The sequence below is a fragment of the Gavialis gangeticus genome, unplaced genomic scaffold (assembly GCF_001723915.1).
Source record: "Gavialis gangeticus isolate Ggan-Ray unplaced genomic scaffold, GavGan_comp1, whole genome shotgun sequence".
NCBI lineage: Eukaryota > Metazoa > Chordata > Crocodylia > Gavialidae > Gavialis > Gavialis gangeticus.
Window position 1 is genome coordinate 152,134,965 of NW_017729024.1, and position 7,473 is coordinate 152,142,437.

Genomic DNA, 7,473 nt, shown 5'->3' on the forward strand with positions numbered 1-7,473 from the left:
TCTGAACCCAATATTTAATTTAATAGAAGCTCTTTGAAACTTTATTTTGGGACTTGGGGATGTCATTTTCTCATAAAACACTTAGACTATTGGTGTGTGATCCTTGACTGGTTCCTCTAGAGGCTGTGAGAATGCAAACACAAATCTGTACTGTGCAAGTTTTTTGCTAGCATATGTAAGGAAAGTGTGGACACTGAGAAAGTGTGGACATGTGAGAAATATAAAGATATATGATGAATAAAATGATATTCTGAAGGTGAAATAAAAGGCACATATTTGATCATTTAGTTCAGTGTCAAAATACTAGAATATCAGCATTCAATTATGTGAAGGAAAAAGCATCAAATATCTAAAGATAGGGCATGTGGCATATATTACCATAGACAGCATCCTTCAAGGAAGCAAAAGAGCCTATATTCTAAGGCTTGTAATTCAGGATTCTTTTGATATGAACTAGTAAATGAAGAATCAAAACATACCCTTTTTTTCATTACTGTTGAAAGGGTCCGTATATATTTGTGCAGCATATCTCTTGACAGCATAATCCAGCTTCAAGTCTAAAATAGTCTACAGCTTTGGTTTATTTATCTCATATTAATTTTAGATGGCAAAATTGCTTTAGTAATGTATAAAGTACTTAGCTGTTATTTCTATAAGTCTTTTGTCTGTTAACAATCCCCACAGTACTGCCTTGTTTTGAGTACAAAAATAATGCCAGTGTTACACACTGCATAAAGTAGATAACACGTGCTATTCATGAGTATAGGAGAGAAAACTACAGTATAACATTTAGTGAATGTGTTTAGCAAGAAAGGAACACATTCCTAATGCCAAAAGTACAGTCATTCAGAACGTAACAGGTATAACAGCCTCAGTTTATTGCCTGTATAAATATCTCAGTCAGAGATCTTAGGTTTAGGAGGCACCAAAGCCAAAGTACCCAATTACAATAGCAATTATAAAATATTTACAAGTACTGAAGGATCTCTCCAGGATAATCAGGTTATTAATCATCATTCTGAAATACAGGCTGGAATGTTTGACACCCAGATAGAACTGCCCTTAAACAGTAGCCAAGCGTAGAGTCAGATGGACTGTCTTATCAGCATTCAACACACAACCAGCATTACATGAAAGGATAAGGAAGAATAAACTCTGAAAGTTAAAGGCCAATATACCCTTCCACAAAATCCATGAGGAGGATATATGACATAAGTCAACTTATCTCAGAAATGTGGAATTTCCAGATGCTATACTACAAATAGGGTATGTCTATGCATGCTTTCACATGCACCTAGACACTTAACGTGCATTAGCCTAATGCACGTTAAGGCAAGTTAGGTGTGCGTATACACATGTACACACTAATGCGCATTAACATGGGTGTGCAGACCGACTTGGGACTAAAGTTGGTCCCAAGTCAATGGACACATTAATGCGTATTAGTGCGTCTATACGTTTGCTGATGTGATTTAGCTATTTGCACATAAATTTGATACCTGCTTTATGCAGGTATCAAATTTAGGATAGAATGGCATTAAATTGGCATTTTTAAGGTGTATTAAGGGCGCGCACTTGTAGATCCATGCCTCTAATACACCTTAAATAAAGCTAATGAATATTAAATGCACACATGTAGACATGACCATAGGGATTTTCTCAGACTAAGGAGGAGTGGCCTGGCCAAAAGGGTATGTTGTTATGCTACTGGACTACTAATGCAGATTCTGGTAGCTAATCATTTCTGAAAATTTTGTATTTTTTGGAAGACGTGCTGCAACTATCAAGATAGGCACTTGGCTGGGATGGTATAGTCAAGGATGATCCTGTCTTAAGGATAGGGCTGAACTGGATAACCTCATGAGATCCCTTCCAGTCCTGTTTTACTACGATCCTATGACCCTAACTGGATTGTCTGTTCCTCAACAGATTCTAATGATTTACAGATTATTAGGAAGCTAATAATAGCATGGTTCTATATAATAAGATTAATAAGGTTACATTAAGATCACAAAATAAATATTACCAATTCTAAAAGTATCAAGCAGATTATAGAGAATTTCTGGAAGGCATATCATAAAAAACATCTGATAGTTGGTGGAAAAGGCAGTAACATTATAAACTAAGACAACAGAAGTTGCTCACATGAGAATTAAGATATATACAGCAATTTATCTTTCACCAAGAAGGCATGCTGAAACAAAGATGAAAAGGATCATTGAAAAAATATACATAATAACCCTTCTTCTGTTAATGAATGGACTATTATCAAATTGAATATCTTTAAAAATTATGGAACTACATTTGCCATACATGAGATTTTAACCAAAGTCCTATATCTGAAACTTCTGGAACTTGTGGAGCAGAGAGAGGAATAAGAACCTATAATGCATTTGTCTGTAATAGGACAAACCAGAGCTCCAGACATGTATGTTCCCAAACGTTGCAAAAAAGCCAAATTCAGATCCAGACCTAGACTAAAATGTACACCTTCCATCTATCTGTAACTATGAAATACAGAGTAAAGTATACCCTAAAGTTCTAGGAATCTTTTGTATATATCTGAACGGAAAGAAATGAAAAATTCCAAGATGTGTTCTATTTGATCCATATAGCCACTACTTTCAATACTTACAGTTAATTTTTCACACTTTGGCATATATTGTTTACCTACAACCTACAAAAATGCTTCTATCCCTGCCTTTTACTTAATGAACCTTGTTTCTTGAACAATCTGACACAGTTCAGTAAAGGAGTTCCATAGTGGGCGCATCTACACATGCATTAGGGCACTTTTCCTAATACGCATTAAATGTAGTATCTCCAATGTGAGGGCACCTATACACAAGCAGAAAGGCTGCCCTGACACACTGTAATTACAGAGTGTCAGAGCAGACTTCAGCATCTCATGTATCATTGCGTCTGCACTTAAAAATGGCAATGGGGATGCTTTAACTAAAACTCATTCAATGAGCTTTATCTAAAGTGCATCATTTTAATGCATGGTGCCTCTGATACATGAGACTTCCAAGCACTTTAATTAGAGTGGCTCATAATTCTTAGAGCCGCTCTAATTAAAGCACTCCTCCCTTCACCCCCCCCCACCCCCACACACACACACTCCCTGAGCACGTATATAAACACCCTGAGGTACTAAACAAATGTGCATTATGCTGCCTTAATGCACAATAATAAATGTGCACAGTTTTTAAGTGATGCTTAATGTGCATTAGTGTAATAGCATGATTTTTATGTGACACTTTAATGTGCAATAAAATAGGCTATTATGCATTAAAGCGTGTAGACATGCCCAGTTGTGAGTACTTTTTTCTCAAATTACTTTAAAAATAATCTGTTCAAAATAATCAAATTAAAGTGGGACTATGGTCTTCTAGCACACACAGAAATTTGCTTTAGTTGTTAATAGCCTCTTGAAAATACTGTTTGGGGTGATTTTGATTTTAATGCATTGTGTCAGTACCTTCAGTAGGTTTTGGGTGAGACATTTTGGTAACAAAACTGGAGAACCACAAAAGAAGCTGAGGTACTCAGTTTTAGGGGCCATTTTTGAAAGGATGGATCTCAGCAGTCAGTTTTTTCCCCATACTTATAATATGAAGGTAGCCATGTTTAGTGGCCTGTGAATTATTGTATGGTATTAGCTACCACTTGAATACTGCTAGCCATCGATGTAATGAAACAGTCCAATTCTGAGAAAGGCCCTTACAGGAGATGAGGGACAGGGAAAGTCACTGAGGCTCTGAATATATTTAAGAGAAGACTCTCCTAGCTTATATTTAATGCTTGGCTGATGATTGCACTGAGTGGCAGAATGGTGCTACCAAAATACAATTGTTAGCTTTCTGATTCCACATAGGCTGTTATTGACAAGCAAAACACAATGAGCACAACAAATATTATTTATTGTTTGATTCCCCCTGACTTGGAGGGGATAATGCATTTCACTAAAGTTAAGCAGGAGTATAATTGCTTGTGGAATCAAAGTGTAAATTTAGATTGTGCTGATAATGATGCTCTTGTAATAAGATATGCTGAAGTTTGCCCAGAAACTCTCCTTCACCTTCTTTCACTGTAAATTTGGTGAGAGGAGGTAGGTTAGCAGGATAAAGGGAACCTTTCAGGACCAAGGAGCAGGACAGCTTACAAGGGAGTTTGCTAGGGGGGAGGTGGTGAGACTCTGATACATCCTCAGCCATGAGAAGTTCATCAATTTAATGAAAGAGACCTCTAGGACTGTGGAGGAAGGACTACCAGAGGCAGCACTGAAAAAGGAAGAGGACATGGATTCCCAGGAACTTGGAAGCTGGAAGCTTGTGACCTCTGGGAGCAAACAGAAGTCTTCATCCTTATCTGCAGCAGTTTGCCTGGGGAACAGATATGGAGCCCTAGGAATAGAAAAGAAGGAGCACAATTCATCAGTGGAAGAGACCAGGCCAGGCATCCCCAAGGTTGGGAGGATTGAGACCACTGCCACCAAAAGGAAGCGATAGGTGGTGGTGATTGGAGACTGTCTTCTGCGGGGGACAGAGGCATCTCTCTGGCAGCCTGACCTGTTGTGTCGGGAGGTTTGCTGCTTGCCAGAAGCCTAGATCTGAGCTGTCATGGAAGGATTACTGAGAATCATCTGGCCCTATGACTACTACCCCATGCTGCTCATATATATGGGCACCAATTATACTGCCAAAGGTGAACCTGAGCAGATCAAAAGTGGCTGCATGGCTCTGGGTGCAAGGGTGAAGAAGACAGTGGCTCAGGTAGTGTTCTCCTTGGTCCTTCTGATCATAAGGAAAGGCCCAGGCAGGAACAGATGCATCCTGCAGATCAATGCATGCTTGCACAGCTGGTGTCACCATCAGGGTTTCAGCATCATTGACCATGGGATGTTGTTCCAAGAAGACAGATTGCTAGAAGAGAGGTGATCCACCTGATGAAGAGAGGGAAGAGTTTCTTCATAGACAGGCTCTCTAACCTAGTAAAGAGGGCTTTAGACTAGGTTTCCCAGGGGATGGAATCTAAAGCCCTGAGGTAAGTGATAAAGCAGGTAGCCTAGGGGAAGTACAGGCAGGAGGGGACAACGGTGGAGGCCTTCTCATTGTTCCTGAGAAAGTAGGGCAGTTGCATAGTTACTGAATTGGAAGTCCTTGCACAGTCATGAAACTATGATGTGTTTGCTATAACAGAGACATGATGGGATAGCTCACATGACAGGAACACTTTCATGGATGGGTATAAAATGTTCAAATAGGACAGAAGAGGAGTAGTAGTTTCTCTTTATGAAAAATTGCTGTATGATTACTCAGAAATACAGTATGAAACTGGAGATAGGTCTTTTGAAAATCTCTGGGTTAGGGTCAGAGGGGAGAGCAATAAGGGTGATGTCATGGTGGGGGTCTGCTACAGACCCCCACCATGACATCAGGAGGATGAGGTGGATGCGGCTTACAGGAAGATGAGGTGGATGCGGCTTTCTTAAAACAGCTAGTGGAAGTTTCCCAGTCACAGGCCCTGTTTCTTATGGCAGACTTCAATCATCCTGACGTCTGCCAAGAGGACAATACAGCAGTGCACAGGTGATCCAGGAAGTTTTTGGAGAGTGCTATGGACAACATCCTGATACAAGTTTTGGGGAGGCCAACCAGGGGACATGCTCTTTTTGATCTGCTCCTCACAAATAGGGAAGAATTGGTGGGAAATGTAGTAGTGAATGGCAACTTGGGGAGCAGTGACCATGAAATGATTGGGTTAAGGATCCTGAGGAAAGGAAGGAAAGACAGCAGCAGACAAAGGAGCCTGAACTTCAGAAAAGCAGACTCAGGAAACTGATAGGCAGGATCATCTGGGAGGCCAGGAGAGCTGGCTATATTTTAAAGAAACCTTACTGAGGTAACAGAAGCAAATCATCCCAACACACAGGCAGACTAGCAAGTATGGCAGAAGATCCATGTGGCTTAGCAGAGAACTCTTCAGTGAGCGAAAACACAAAAAGGAAGCTTACAAGAAGTGGAAACTTGAATAAACAACTAGGGAGGGGTATAAGAGTATTGCTCTGGCATGTAGGGATGAAATCAGGAAAGCCAAAATGCAACTGGAGTTACAGCTAGCAAGGGATGTGAAGGGTGACAAGAAGGGTTTCTACAAGTATATCAGCAACAAGAGGAAGATCAGGGAAAGTATGGGTACCTTACTGAACAGGGGGAGGCAACCTAGTGACAACTTAGATGATGAGGAAAAGGCTGAAGTACTCAATGCCTTTTTCACCTGAATCTTCACTGACAAGGTGTCACCAGACTATTGCATGGGTGACTGGTGCCTCCTGAGTCTGTGGGGGTGGGGCACCAGATCACCAACGGGGTTTGTGGGGAGGTCCCCCAGCAGCCAATCGCCAAGTCAGTGGCGAAACCAGAAGTGCACTTCCGGTTTTGTGGCTGGCACTTCCAGGGGGTGCAAGGCCGATCTTAGAGGGTGCATGTGTACCCAGGTGCACCCCCTATGTGTTGCCATGGCACCTGGCAGCATAGATTGAAGAGAAAGTGACCAGCCAACAATGGTGAAAGAACAGGTTGACAACTATTTAGAAAAACTGGACATGTACAAGTCCATGGGGGCAGACACAATGTACCCAAGAGTGTTCAAGGAGTTGGCTGATATGAAATGCACCCATGGGGATGGGAATGAAGTTGGGGACTGACTAGCTAAGCAGCATCTCTTCAGAAAAAGACCTGCAGAAAAGGGTTACAGTGGATGAAAAGCTGAATATGACAGTGTGCCCTTGTTGTGAAGAGGGCTAACAGCATACCAGGCTGCATTAGTAGGAGTATTGCCAGCAGATTGAGTGATATGATTATTCCCCTCTATTCAGCACTGGTGAGGCCACATCTGGAGTACTGTGTCTAGTTCTGTCCCCCTCTCCCCCACTACAGAAAGGATGTGGACAAATTCGAGAGGAAATTTGGTCTCTAGGAAATCTGGTCATCACACCAGATGACAAAGCTAGCCTATTTAATGACTTCTTTGCCTTCATTTTCCTGAGCAGGGACCAGATCAGCCCCCCACCTGGCCCCCCTCAGGCCCCAGGGGAGGCGCACCTAGGCCAAGAGTCAGTGAGGATCTAGTCAGGGAACTTCTGGAGGGACTGGATGTATTTAAATCAGCTGGTCCGGACGATCTCCACCCCAGAGTGCTGAGGGAATTAGCTGAGGTTGTTGCAGACCCCTGGCATGGCTTTATGAGCACTTGTGGTGCTCTGGTGTGGTGTCAGAGGACTGGAAGAGGGCCAGTGTGGTTCCCATCTTCAAAAAGGGAAGGAAGGAGGACCCAGGAAACTATAGGCCAGTTAGTCTTACCTCGATCCTGGGTAAGCTTTTTGAGAGAAATATCCTGGCACATGTCCACGAGGGGTCAGCGGGGGAGGTTATGCTTAGGGACAACCAACACAGGTTCATTAGAGGCAGG